Genomic DNA, 15,292 nt, shown 5'->3' with positions numbered 1-15,292 from the left:
CACCTTGATAAATGGCCCCTCTCACTACTGGTCCTAATAATACTTTCACTCTGGCTGTGTTACCACTCCTAGTACAGCTTGGATTTCACCAACCTAGGTCTTCGGAAGTCTTTTAAGTCATAATACTTAGACTTAACTATTTTTTTTTCTGATGTGTATATGTGTGTTTAATTTTTTAAATACACAGAAGTAGGGGTGCCTGGCTGGCTCAATCAGTAGAGCATGCAACTCTTGATCTCGGGGTTGTGAGTTTGAGCCCCCTGTTGGGTGTAGAGATTACTTAAATATAAAATCTTCAAAAATAGGGGCGCCTGGGTGGCTCAGTCGGTTAAGCGTCTGCCTTTGGCTCAGGTCATGATCCCAGGCGCCTGGGATGGAGTCCCACATCGGGCTCCCTGCTCAGTGGGGAGTCTGCTTCTCCCTCTGCTTGCCACTCCCCCTGCTTGTTCTCGTTTTCTCTCTGTATCTCTCTGTCAAATAAATAAATAATAAATAAATAATCTTTAAAAAAAATCTTCAAAAATAAAGGGGCACCTGGGTGGCTCAGTCAGTTAAGTGTCCGACTCTTGATTTCAGCTCAGGTCACAATCTCAGGGTCATGAGATCGAGCCCTGTCCTCACTGGGCATGGAGCCTGCTTGAGATTTTCTCTCTTCCTCTCCCTCTGCCCCTCCCCCCACTCACGCTCTTTCTCCCTCTAGAATAAATAAATAAAATCTTTTAAAAATAAATTAGGGGTGCCTGGGTGGCTCAGTCATTAAGCGTCTGCCTTCAGCTCAGGTCGTGATCCCAGGGTCCTGGGATTGAGCTCCACATCGGGCTCCCTGCTCAGCGGGAAGCCTGCTTCTCCCTCTCCCACTCCCCCTGCTTGGGTTCCCTCTCTCGCTGTGTCTCTCTCTGTCAAATAAATAAAATCTTTAAAAAATAAAAAATAAAAATAAATTAAATAATTAAATACACAAAAGTAGAGTAGTATAATGGACCCTATGCACCCATCACTCAGCACCCACAATTATGGCCAGTACTGCCTCATCCAAACCCCTCTGTAATCTACCCTGACCCCTATTATTTTGAAACAAATTCTAGACATCGTATCATTTATTTTGTAAATATTTAGTTGTCTATCACTAAAAGATGACTCTTTAGGGGCACCTGGGTGGCTCAGTCAGTTAAGCATCTGACTCTGGGTTTCAGCTCAGGTCATGTTGTCTCAGGGTCATGAGATTGGGCCCCACACGGTGCTCCGAGCTGAGTGTGGAGTCTGCTTGGGATTCTCTCTCCCTCTCCTCCCCGCCCCCCTGCTCATGTGCATGTGCACAGGCTCTCTTTCAAAAAAAAACTTTTAAAAATAATAAAAGTTGACTCTCTTTATAACATAACTGTATTACTGTTCTATTGCTGCTATGACAAATTACCACAAACTTATCGGATTAAAACAACAGAAGTTTAGGGGTGCCTGGCTGGCTCAGTCAGTGGAGTATGTGACTCTTGATCTCGGGGTTGTGAGTTCGAGCCCCCCATTAGGTGTAGAGATTATTTAAAAATAAAATCTTTTTGGAGCACCTGGGTGGCTCAGTCAGTTAAGGGTCCTGGAATCGAGCCCCGTGTTGGGCTTCCTGCTCGGTGGGGAGCCTGCTTCTCCCTCTCCCGCTCCCCCTTGCTTGTGCTCTGTCTCTCTCAAATAAATAAATAATATCTTTAAAAAAATAAAATCTTTTAAAACCAGATTTTTTTTAAAGATCTTATTTATTTGAGAGAGAGAGGGAGAGAGAGTGCGCGAGCACACAAGCAGGGGGGAGGGGCAGCGGGAGAGGATTCTGGGATCATGACCTGAGCCGAAGGCAGATGCTTATCCGACAGAGCCACCCAGGCGCCCCTAAAACCTTTTAAGATTCATTTATTGGAGAGAGCTTGAGTGAGCGGTGGGAGGGGCAGAAGGAGAGAGAGAGAAATCCTCAAGCAGACTCCCCACTGAGTGCGGAGACTGACGAGGGGCTGGATCCCAGGACGGAGATCATGACCAAAGCCGAAAACAGGAGTCAACTGCTCAACCAACTGAGCCACCCAGGTGCCCCCAAAGTAAAATCTTTAAACAAAACAAAACAAAGAAAACCCCCAGTAGTTTATTATATTATAGTTCCAAAGGTCAGAAGTCCAAAATGGGTAGGCAGGGCTGTGTTCTTTTTGGAGGCTCTAGAGGAGAATCCGTTTCCTTGCCTTTTCTAGCTTTAGACACCACCTGCATTCTTTGGCTTGTGGTTGCTTCCTCCATCTTCAAAGCCAGCAGTATAGCATCTTCCAATCCCCCACTCTCTCACGCTAACCTTTGCTTCACTTGTCACATCTCCTCTGACTCTGACTCTCCTAACCCCTCTTTCTTTTATAAGGACCCTGTGATTATACTGGACACACCTGGGTAATCCAAATAATTTCCCCATTCAAGATCCTTAATCACATCGGCAAAGTCCCTTTTGCCACATATTCACAGGTTCCAAGGATTAGGATGTAGGGCAAAGGCATTATCCTGTCTACCACAATACCATAATTAAAAATAATTAGATTTCAATACATAATTAGAAACAATTTCTCAACATCATTAAATATCCATGCACTATTCAAATTTCCAATTGTCCCATAAAATATCATGTATCTTTTTACACCTTAGGTAAGACAAAAAAAAGGATGCAAATAAGGTCCACACACTGCAACTGAATGATAGGCCTTTGAGGTCTTTTTTAATTGATAGATTCCTCCTCCATCTCTCTTTTTTCCTTGCAATTTATTAGTTGAAGAATCTTGGTTTCCCATGGTCTAGACTTTGCTAATTGCATCCCCATAGTTTAATGTGTTACTCTGTCCCTTATATTTCCTATAGATTGGTAGTTTAGAGCTTGGTAAGATTCAAGTTCTATTTTTTTTTTTTTTCCCCTGCAAGACTGCTTCCTGGGTAGTACATACTGTGCCCTTCCATCAGGAGGCACATAATGCCTGGTTGTCTCTCATTTTATGATATCAGCAGATGTTGATGTGCAGTGCCTCAATCTTTTAGGTCAGCAGTTCTCAAAGTGTGGTCCTCAGACCAGCAGTATCTACTTCACCTGGAAACGTGTCAGAAATGCCAAGTCTCTGGGGCGCATGGGTGGCTCAGTCAGTTGGGCATCTGCCTCTGGCTCGGGTCATGATCTCGGGGTCCTGGGATTGAGCCCCGCATCGGGCTCCCTGCTCAGTGGGGAGTCTGCTTCTTCCTCTGCCTCTGCCCCTCTCTCCGCTCATGCTCTCTGTCTCTCTCTCCCTCTCTCTCTCAAATAAATAAATAAAATCTTAAAAAACAAAACAAAACAAAAAAACAGACTGACTGAACCAGAAATGTTGAAGTGAAGGCTAGCAATCGGAGTTTTAACAAGTCCTCTAGGGGGTTTTGATGCAGGTTAAAGTTTGGGAAGCCTCACTGTTAGTTCATCAAGGGCCAAAGCAGGTATTTAAGACTGACATTAACGCAAAAGGGTTTAGGCAAAATAAAGAACAACCTCCAGAAGAAAGTAAGACCATGCTCAAAAGAGGCAGCTAGAAGAGCAAACATATTTTTAAGTAATTCAAAAGGCGTAAATGTGGAACCAACACTGCTTCATTGAAAAACACACATTAGAAGAACCAAACTCACAAATAGAACACATTGGTGGTTGTGGAGCAGGGAGCAGGGGAGGCTGAAATGGATGAAGGTGGTCAAAAGCGCACACTTCCAGTTATAAGATAAACGAGTCTTGGAGATGTAATGTACAGTGTACTGACTATGGTTACTAATACTATATTGTATATTTGAAAGTTGCTAAGAGAGCAGATCTTAAAAGTTCGCAACACAAGAAAAAAATTTTTATAGCTATATGGGGTGATGGAGGTTAACTACACTTATTGTGGCGATCATTTTGCAATATATACAAATACCGAATCTTTATGTTGTACACCTGAGACTAATATAACATCGTATGTCAATTATACCTCAATAAAAAGAAAAAGAAAACAAAAGACTGAGAAACACTGGTCTAAACCCCTGAAAAAACAAAACAAACACAATAGAGAAACTCAAAAAGAAAGGCTTACTCTTTTAAAATATTTTAAATTACTTCTTTGAAATAAGAGGGTAAATTAAGAATGCTTTAGAATCTACACAGTCTCTCGTCAAGATTTTTTAAAACGGAGAACAACAATAATGTTGAGTTAATGAACAAGTGGATGGAAAGACTAAAAGGCAATACTTTGGGCACTGTGGCATTCACAGGCTTGAATTCAGAAAGATACAACCACAATTCAAATTATTCCGCACAGGTTTTATAGCAGTTCCTCTATTTCCAACATACACGGTTTCTGAATAGAGAATAATAGAGAAAGCGTGGGGAGTCAGGGGATCTGGATTAAATTCGGCTCTGCCCCTTTCTGGGACTGTGACTAATTTAAAGTGCCCTGGACTGTACAGTGAGTGGAAAACAACCCCCCAGCCAGCCACAGCCCCTTTCAGGCTGGTCCAGACCACCTGCCTAAAGCCAGCATCTGGCATCATGATGCATCTACGCGACACCTTGCACGTTAATTTCTCATTCAGGCCAGAAGTATTTACTGAGCCTACTACATGCCAGGTCCTGGGCTAGAAGCATAGAGTCTGCAGACAAATAAACAAGCGATCTCAAGGGTAAGGGCTATCAGTGAGGGTAACACACTGATTATAGGCACCAATGGGTATTCATTTGTTGAGCAAACGGACCCTTACATGTGTATGTAAATGAATAAAAATAACCCTTCACACAAAATCCTGCAAACTTTGAATATAGGACACAGTCAAATCAGACGAGCTAACATGAAATTCACTTAGAGAACATTTTCCTCCTTTTCTTAAAGAAGTTCTTTAGCTCCTGGCTTCTGGAAATTTCCACCCAACTCTTCTTCATACATTCTCAGCAAGTTGTCTTTCCAAACCTTGCCTCTAGGCATCTAGAGGGAGGAAGTCAGTCAACCACATGGTCTAAAGCCTGGGGTCCAGCAGGTCTTGAATAGCATGGTGCTCTCAATGGCCTCTCTTCTCCCGTCTAGTGCCAGGAACCTCAACCCAGGTGCCTGAGAAAAGAAGATGGAAAGTTGTGGTTTTGTTAGGATGCTCTGTGTAAACCCAGTGTGCAAACCCTTTTTTATTATATAGTGTCAACTAGGAAAGGGGAAAAAAAAATATACCAAGCCTAAGTCTGCAAGCTTCCAAAGCACGACACAACACATTAAAGGTTTAGTGTCAGGAACAATCAGGTCCTTGTCGTCTACCCTTTTGCTAGCACAGTTTCCACAAATAACAGGCAAGCTCTAAATTTTCATAAAACATTTTGGCAGTGCACGATGGGCCAGCTTTCTGGCGGTCTCTCTAAGGAAATGACTGCAAATGTTTTTTGGTGTGAACAGCCTTAAGTATTTTAAATCCTTGGTAAATAGAGTTGCCAACAGTCCCAAATATGTTTTACTAGTTCTGAATTGGACATTCAGGATGATTTTAGGGGGAGTTTTTTTCAACAACAAATATTTCAATAAATGAGTTATCCTAATTCCCTTTCTTAAATGTTGATGACTCTGGGAGACTTTGTAAATGAGAAACAAATTTTAGTAGCCACATTGCAAAGGCTGAGATAAATAGAAATTTCCTAGAAAGACAACATGGCTATTGAGGCTTCCAGGAATAATATACACCCACAGTTTTTACTCTATGAGAACACTGATTTCTAAATCAAAGTTTTGAGTAACGAGCATAACTTCACTAACCTGAAATGATTCTAGACTTCTTTTAGCAAGTTATCCTGAAGAATGTTTGTTCTAAATTTGGCCAAAATGGTAGCCACTAGCCACATGTAGCTATTTCAATTTCAATTTCAATTAATTAAAATGAAATAAAATGTAAAATTCAGTCCCTTAGTCATATCAGCCTCACTTCAGTGCTGTACAACCATATGTGACTAGCGGCTGTGGTACGGGACAGTGTAGAACATTTCTATCTCAAAGGAAGTCATACTGAACAAAATTGTTCTAAATTCTTACTACTCAAAGCGTGGGCTAGCAGCTTCAGCAGCATCCAAGTGCTTGTTAAAAACACAGAATCTGGGGCGCCTGGGTGGCTCAGTTGGTTAAGCGACTGCCTTCGGCTCAGGTCATGATCCTGGAGTCCCGGGATCGAGTCCCACATCGGGCTCCCGGCTCGGCAGGAAGCCTGCTTCTCCCTTTCCCACGCCCCCTGCTTGTGTTCCCTCTCTCGCTGTCTCTCTCTCTGTCAAATAAATAAATAAAATCTTTAAAAAAAAAAAAAAAAAAAACACAGAATCTCATGCCCCCCACAAACCCACTTCATCAGAATCTTCATTTTAACAAGAGGCTCAGACGATTTGTGGGCATATGAAAGTTTGAGAAGCACTGGTCTAAATCAGTGTTTTCCAAACTGGCTTGATCTTAAGAATCACCTAGAGCACTCATTAATCATTCAGAGCCCAGGGTCCTGCCCTCGACCTACTAAATATGACTCTTCAGAGCAGGTATATGGAAATCTGTATGTTAAACAAGCACTCTAGGTGATTCTTATTACCCTGGAATTGGACATTGATATGTTTTTAAAACTCCCCAGGATTCTCATGGGCAGCAAAAGTTAAGCACCACTGCTATAAATGATTTCATCTCAAAACTGCTTCTGGTCTTGGGGCGCCTGGGTGGCTCAGTTGGTTGGGCGACTGCCTTTGGCTCAGGTCCTGATCCTGGAGTCCTGGGATCGAGTCCCGCATCGGGCTCCCTGCTCAGCGGGGAGTCTGCTTCTCCCTCTGACCCTCCCCCCTCTCATGTGCGCTCTCTCTCTTAAATAAATAAAATCTTAAAAAAAACCCTGCTTCTGGTCTTAAAATTGAATATTAGATTTTTAAACAGAGGTAAAATGAATGACATTAAAAGTAAATCTATCAGTCTGTGCAGCTTAGAAACTCAGCTAAAAATCTCCTTATTCTATATTCCATGAGCTAAAACAAGAAGTACTGATGTAAGGTTTTGGCTGGGAATTTTGCCAATTTCTAGCTTACATAATCAGACAGAATTCTATATGGTATTTTTCTGGTTTTGTTATCTATTTTTTTAAGTCTCGGCTTTCTGAATAAAATGATGACTTCCTTGAGGATAAAAATGAGGTTTTCTATTTTTTTTGAACCCTATAACTCCTACCATAAAGTACATACTTGTTGACTCTAACCAATAATGAGACCCAGATAAAACAAAGTCACAGTATTTTAACAGCAATAGCAAGCAGATAAGAAACCCCCAGACAAGGGGCGCCTGGGTGGCTCAGTCAGTTGGGCATCCGACTTTTGATTTCAGCTTAGGTCATGGTCTTGGGGCCATGGGGTCGAGCCCTGCATTGGGCTCCACTCTCAGTGTGGGGTCTGCTTGAGATTCTCTCTCTCTCCCTCTTCCCCTCCCCCCACTCAGGCATGCACACGTGTGCTAAAATCTTAAAAAAAAAAGAAAGAAAGAAAAGAAACCCCCAGACAAAAGACCACCCACCTGGGGCGCCTGGGTGGCTCAGTTGGTTAAGCGACTGCCTTCGGCTCAGGTCATGATCCTGGAGTCCCGGGATCGAGTCCCGCATCGGGCTCCCTGCTCAGCGGGGAGTCTGCTTCTCTCTCTGACCCTCCCCCCCCTCATGTGCTCTCTCTCTCTCTCAAATAAATAAATCTTTAAAAAAAAAAAAAAAAAAAAAGACCACCCACCTATGAAGAAATAACAGTCCTATAAAGATAAGGAATGGGTAACAGAAAGAGAAGTGGTAAAATATGCTATTAATAAGGAAAAGATGAAAAGGAAGTGTTCAGAATCAGAAAACAAAAGATAGGTAGTTGGTTCCCAGATACTAATTTTATGGTTATGTGTTATAACTTAACTTTTATAGCCCTAGATGCTTAGGGTAGAAAAGAGGAAAGACTTAAAATCAATTAATTATCCAACTTAAGAAGTTAAAAAAGAAAAAATAAATCCAAGGAAAGCAGAAGGAAAAAAATAAAAGCAAGTGAGCATATCAGTGAAATAAGAAACAAAGATAGAACAGACTAACAAAGCAGAAAGTTGGTTCTTGAAAAAAAGGAAACACACTTAGAAATGATTCACATAGCCAATCTCTGTAGATTCAGTGCAATTCCAAACAAAATTCCAGTGGGGGTGAGGGGGAGGTGACCGGGGTGGTGCAGTTGGTTGGGCGCCCAACTCTTGGTTTCAGTCCGGGTCACGATCTCAGGGTTCTGGAGTGGCACCCCACTCAGCGGGGAGTCTGCTGAAGACTCTCTTTCCCTCTCCCTCTGCCTTCCCCCCCCACCCCACTCGCTCCCCCACTCTAATAAATAAATAAATCTTTAAAAACAATTCCAGGGAGTTCGTTTCCTGATAAGCTGATTCTAAACTTTGCATCAGGGTTTCTCACCCTTGACAGTGTTGACATTTGGGGCCAAATAATTTTTTGTCCTGGGGAGTTGTACTATTGCACTGTAGGATGTCTTACAGCATCCCTGGCCTCTACCTGCTGTATGCCAGCAGAAAACTATCCCCCAACCCCAAGTTGTGACAATCAAAAATGACTGCAGACACTGCCGATGTCCCAGGGCGGGGGCGGGTGATAATATCACTCCCACATGAGAGCAACAGCTTTGTAGCTCTAAAAGGTAGGAACCAAAAATAGCCAGAATACTTCTGAAGTAGAACAGATTGGTCTCCCAGATCTCAGGACTAATTATGAAGTTATAGTAATTAGGACAATGATATGGTACTAGAATAGACCAGCGAGCCCAGATATAGTCCTCCTCCTGAATTACAAACCAGGAGAAGATATTTGCAATTAAGACAACTAGAATATATAAAGAACCCCTACAAATGAATAAGAACAACACAAGCAACCAAATAGGAAAATGGACAAAATTCATTGTTATGGACTAAATGTTTGTGTCCCCCAAAATTCATATGTTGAAATCGTTAACACTCAACGTGATGGTATAAGGATGTGGAGCCTCTGGGAGGTGATTAGGTCATGAGGGTGGGGCCCTCACGAATGAGATTGGTGCCTTCATAAAAAAAAAGACCCCAGATAGGGCGCCTGGGTGGCTCAGCTGGTTAAGCATTTGCCTTTGGCTCAGGTCATATTCTGAGTCCTGGGATCAAGTCCCACATCAGGCTCCCTGCTTAGTGCAGAGTCTGCTTCTCCCTCTCCCTTTGCCCCTCCCCCTACTTGTGCTCTCTCTCTTTCAAATAAATAAATAAAATCTAAAAAAAAAAGACCCCAGAGAATCCCCTTTCCATCCACAATGAGAAGATGGTCACATACAAAACAGGAAGCGGGCTCTCACGAGACACCAAATCTGCCAGCACCTTGATCTTGGACTTCTCAGCCTCCAGAACCATGAGAAATACATTTCTGTTGTTTATAAGCCACCCAGTCTATGGTATTCTGTTATAGCAGCCTGAAGGGACTAAGACAGGCATAAACAGACACTTCACAGAAGAGAAAACACATATGACCAATGGACATGTTAATAGATGTTAAACACCATTAATGATCAGGGAACTTCAAATCAAACCACAATGTGATGCTATTTTACACCCATTAGTTGGCAAAAATTTAAAAGTCTGGCAATACCAAGGGGCACCTGGGTGGCTCAGTCGTTAAGCATCTGCCTTCGGCTCGGGTCATGATCCCAGGGTCCTGGGATCGAGCCCCGCATCGGGCTCCCTGCTCCGCGGGAAGCCTGCTTCTCCCTCTCCCACTCCCCCGGCTTGTGTTTCCTCTCTCGCTATATCTCGCTGTCAAATAAATAAAATTAAAAAAAAAAAAAAAAAGAAGTGATCTTTAAAAAAAAAAAAAAAGAAAAGTCTGGCAATACCAAGTGTCGAAAAGGATATAGATCAAGAGAATCCTTTATATATTGCTGATAGGAGAGCATATTAATATAACCATCTTAGGAAATAATAAGTTTGACCTTATATCATGAAGTTGAACAGTCACATGCTCTATGATCCAGTAATTCTACTCCTAAATATATCACAGAGAAGCTCTTACAGAAGTATCTTAGGAGACCCATGTACACATATGGTCATAGTGGCATTGTTCACAATAGTAAAAATCTGAAAACAACCTAAATATTCATTGACAGAAGAGTGGATTGATCAACCATAGTATATTCATACAATGGAGTATTTTTTTTTTAAGATTTTATTTATTCATTTGAGACACAGAGATACAGAGAGAGAGAGAGAGAGCATGAGCAGGGAGAGAGGCAGAGGGAGAAGCAGGCTCCCCGCTGAGCCAGGAGCCCGATGTGGGGCTCAATGTGGGGCTCGATCCCAGGACCCTGGGACCATGACCTGAGCTGAAGGCAGACGCTTAACCATCTGAGCCACCCAGGCGCCCCACAATGGAGTATTATACACCATCAAAATAAACTACAGCAACACACACCAACAAGGACGAGTCTTAGCAACATAATACTAAGTAGATCAAGTCTGCAAATACTCCATACAATTCGATATTCTTTTTAAAAGTTAAAAACAACTGGGGCTCCTGGTTGGCTTAATCAGAAGAGCATGTGACTCTTGATTTCGGGGTCATGAGTTCAAGCCCCACGTTGGGTATAGAGATTACTTAAAAAAAACTTTAAAAAAAGTTAAAAAAAACTAAAATTAAAGATGGACTTTCAGGTCTGAATATAGATGGGTCAAGGAAAGCAAGAGAATGACTAACATAGGATTCAGATGGTTATCTCAGCTCAGGAGCGGAGTGATGAAATGGCTGAAGACCAAGTAGTTGGATGAACATTGTTGACTAAGTCCTAGCTTTCACAGTGGGTGGTAGGTTCACTGGTGCTTATCTGCTTACAATTTTTTCTTTAAGTATAAAGCTCTATGCCCAAAGTAGGGGTTGAACTCACGACCCCAAGATCAAGAGTCTCATACTCCACAGACAGAGCCATCTAGGTGCCCCTATTTATCTGTAATTTTAATTAGATAGATGGAGGGATAAATACATACATAGATAGAAAGACATAGTTGGAAAGGGTTATGAATGGACCAATGATGAGAGTTGTCTTCAACCAAGGATTGTAATTAATCCAAATCTGTGTACCAAAAGTCCATTAAAAACATATTACATGTCAAATATTTAATAATTAAGGAAAATGGAAAAATAAGAACGCTCATTGAAATTGTGGATGTAGTTCTGAAAAACCGTACACAATTTTTTTTTTTTTTTTGCCACTGGTATTGAAATCAAATTTCATATGTCTTACTAGACCTTGCCTTTTGTTATTTTTGGTTTTTTAAAATATTTTATTTACTTGAGAGAGAGAGAGAGAGAGCACAAGCAGGGGGAGCAGCAGGCAGAGGGAGAAGCAGCCTCCCCACTGAGCAGGGAGCCTCATACGGAACTCGATCCCAGGACCCTGGGATCATCACCTGGGCCGAAGGCAGATGCTTATCTGACTGAGCCACCCAGGCACCCCTGTTTTTGTTTTTAATAGCAACCTTATAACAGATCTTTTCCTAAGGTAAATAATCACTGTGCTGTGCATGTAATTATCCTCTAATTTACATATTTAGTAAGTTTTCACCTCCAGCCACTTTCTCACATCTCTCTCCGTGTTTGTGTGTATGTGTGTGTGTGTATACACACACATATATATAAAACCTCTACATATATAATCTCCTTCATACAAATAGCTACCCAGGGGGACCCCACACAAGTCCCCTTCTCTCTCAATTTTGCCAGAGTAGGGTTTCCATCCCCTCAACACAGCTTACCCTGCTTACCCTCCTCTAGCCTGGCATCTCTCTCACTTCCCTGGCCCTGGTTTCTCATCTCATCTCATTGACTGTGCAGGTCTTTGGGACCAGGACTATGCTCTTTGGTTTATTTTATTTTAAGAAAACTCTACCCTCAAAAGGGGAGCTTGAACTCACGACCCCGAGATCAAGAGTCACATGCTCTACCAACTGAGCCAGCCAGGTGCCCCAGGACTATGCTCTTTGAATCCGCAGCTCCTTCTACATCCCCAACAACCACACCCCCATTCCCCATCTCTCCACTCCAGAGACGCAGGCTTATTCCTTTCCTCGCTCAACAAATATTTACCAGCCACTTTCACTATGAGCAATGCACTGAATTAGGTACAATGGGAGATATGGGTGAACCAGAGGAAACCCTGGCCTCAGAAACATGCAGACCAGTGGAGGAGGTAAATATATATTGCAGAAGTAATTATGAGAGAAAAGAATGTGTCAGGTCTTGCCCACACCTATAAAACCAACATTGATTCAGATCCCAGGATGAATCTGACTTAAGGCCGGAAGCAATTAACACACTCCGGCCCCTGGAAGGCTGGACATAAGCACCCAGGTGCCCTTCCTCATCAATCAGTTCTGTCGTGGGGCCTTAATTCTTATATACAGGATTCTGACTTCTTCACTGCACCCAAGTTCCTGTTCTGGAAACTTGCTTAACATCTCAGTCCCCTACTGGAAGCTCCAGGCCTTATCAATGGACTCTATCTTGGCCTCTGCCCCTCGTTTCTGATTCTAATAACTTTCACAGTATAATGTCTTTTCTTTGGCTTGGGGGTGCTTGAACCGGAGAACTGTTCCAGAACTGCAGCTAATAGATGGAGGCTTGTTAGTTCTTCCTGATGATACTCTCTGATGCCACATTATGTCCGCTTTCAAATTGCACCTTCCTGGGATTATTGTGACTTACTGAGGATGGCTACTACTTCATCCTGCGTCCCCTCTGCCCTGTTTCTGTCCGACTCAACCGTAATTGTTCTTAGACCTCAAGCCCCTTCATATGTCCACCCTCCAGTCATTCCAGCTCCCCCAAAATGTCGTCCTGCAGCTAGGGAGGGGTCAGCTTCAGGCCCTGCCTCCCAGCCAGCCATATGACTGACCCTGTCCCCACTGAATAGTGGGGTATGACTTGAGATGCTGGAACAGGTATAGGTGAAGAGTTCACAGAGAGTTAAGCAAAGGAAGAGAGGGATTTTGTTCTAGACAAAAGGATGCACTTCATGGGGAAGCTCCAAAGGGCTTTTTCAGGCAAAAGCGCGAAAGTGAAGAAATTGGTGAGATGCACAGGAAACAGCAAATCATTCCATTTGGCTGGAGCAAAGAGCATAGAGCAGAGTGATTTGGTAAAAGCAGGCTGATTCTATTTTGTGGAGGACCTTGAACGACAGGCAGTGGAGTTTGGATGTTATTCACTAGAAAATGGGGAGCCACTATAGACTTTTGAGAATGATATGATTAGAGTTGCTCTTTTCCAGTATCTGGAGTATGTGTAGAGTTTATATACTGGAGACCTGTAATGGGTAGTCAACTTTAAACAGTCACAATGGGAAGGGAAAGGGAGGGACAATTACAAGAGCTGTAGAGGAGACAGAATTAAAAGAAGATGTCATAAATGATACTTCCCTCTTCTTTGAGTGGTTTCAATATTCATAGATGACTTAGGTTTGTAATTTGCAAACCAGAACGATGGCACTGTATATTTAAGAGAAATAAGAAATTCAGGTGATTAGGGTTCTTGTCACCAATTCCAACGTGTGTGGGTAGATCCCCCCAACACCAACAAACAGTGCAGACAACAGCTGGGTATCCTATAATTTAACTCGATCCTGACACCATCTACCTGGATGTAGCATTGATTCCACAGGTTGCGGGTTCAGTCCTACAGGACTGCCCATTCCCCACACTTCAGATGCCCCTTGCAAATCCAGATTATCACCTGTGCTTTTGACCTGACCAGCCACAAATTGGAGGTTCCAACAACCACCTGCCATTCAGGCTGCCAACTGCAAATTCAGGTTGTTACCAGTACTTCTGACCAACTGCCTATAAATCAGAGGTTCCCAGTACCCCCTCCTTGGTACAATTAATTTGCTAGAGCGGCTCACAGAACTCAGGAAACATTTTATTCACTAGATTGCCGGTGTATTATAAAAGGATATCAGTTGGGAACAGCCCAATGGAAGGGATGCACAAGGCAAGGCGCAGGGAAAGGGCACGGAGCTCCCTTGCCCTCTCCAGGGCACCACTATTCCCGTACCTCCACGTGTTCACGAAACCGGAAGCTCTTTGAACCCTGTCCCTTTGGGTTTTTGTTTTTGTTTTTTCTAAGATTTTATTTATTTATTTGAGAGACAGAGAAGGAGCACGGGCAGGGGGAGCGGCAGGCAGGGGAGCAGCAGGCTCCCCGCTGAGCAGGGAGCCGGACCTGAGCCGAAGGCAGACGCTTAACCAACCGAGCCACCCAGGCGCCCCCACTTTGGGTTTTTATGGAGGATTCATTACCTAGGCATGATTGATTAACTCATTGGCCATCAGCAATTGATTCAACCTCCCCCCCTCCCCTCCCCTCCCCTCCCCGGAAGTTTGTTGGAGGGGTGGGTATTACAAGTTCCAACCCTCTAATCACAGGTTGGTTCCCCTGGCAACCAGCCCCCATTCCAGTTAACTAAGGGCTGTCCAAAAGCAACTCATTAACATAACTAAAGACACCTTTGTGGCTCTTATCACAGGAAATTCCAAGGGCTTTAGGAGCTCTGTGCCATTCCTGTGGAAGACCAAATATATATTTCTTATTATAAATCCCAAATCACAGGAGGAGGAGGTGGTGGAGGAAAATCAGAGCCAGCTTACAACTGATCATGTTAAGCTGGACTCTTAGAGAAAGGTACAAATGCAGATAAAAATTTCAAAGTCATGGATTTGGGGGAGATTTATAAGAGAGAAGTATAGAGAAAGAGGAGGTTAGATCAAAAGCAGAATCTGGGTCCGGGCAGGAAACAGGAACCACACCAGTGATCCCAACAGTGAAAACTGAATATAAGGAATTGTTAACTAAGCAAAGGGTGGTTAACTACTGAAATGCAGAGACCTCAAAGGTGTAACAGAAATAACTACTGTGAAAAGAGGCTTGCCACTTCCAGGGCTGAGGGAAAAGTGAACAAAGAAGTACCTCAGAAAATCCGAGGAGTCCCCTAACCCCCAGCCCCGCAGAGCTGAGACTCAGACCTCTGGAGAGCTGGTGTCACTGCTGCAGGAACACGTGAGCCACCGCAAGAGTGAGGCAGAAACCCACTGGAGGCAGCTCCCAGAACTGTCACGAGCAGCCCACCGCCCGGACAGCCCTGCTGGGGCCAGCGGCACACGGAGCCAAGCAAGCCAATCACAGCAACGCGAAGACGAAACAAATAAGCAAACAGGAA

The 15,292-nt window shown here is 43.3% G+C and overlaps 1 long non-coding RNA gene across 2 annotated transcripts in view; it reads right to left on the bottom strand.

The window, feature by feature from the left end:
* Window positions 1-2,890: 2,890 nt before the first annotated feature.
* Window positions 2,891-15,292, bottom strand: part of LOC118548676 (uncharacterized) — a 36,587-nt gene continuing 24,185 nt past the window's right edge. The window contains exons 1-2 of one of the 2 annotated variants that reach the window (XR_013444582.1): window positions 15,043-15,223; window positions 2,891-5,105 (exon numbers count right to left, since the gene is read on the bottom strand). This is a non-coding gene — a long non-coding RNA (uncharacterized LOC118548676). Of the gene's footprint in view, window positions 5,106-15,042; window positions 15,224-15,292 lie in introns of those variants that run through there. The other variant, XR_013444583.1, reaches the window with a different exon arrangement.

The sequence above is a fragment of the Halichoerus grypus genome, chromosome X (genome assembly GCF_964656455.1).
Source record: "Halichoerus grypus chromosome X, mHalGry1.hap1.1, whole genome shotgun sequence".
NCBI classification, from domain to species: domain Eukaryota; kingdom Metazoa; phylum Chordata; class Mammalia; order Carnivora; family Phocidae; genus Halichoerus; species Halichoerus grypus.
Note: the sequence above shows the minus strand (reverse complement) of the source record. Positions and strands in the feature narration are given on the sequence as shown.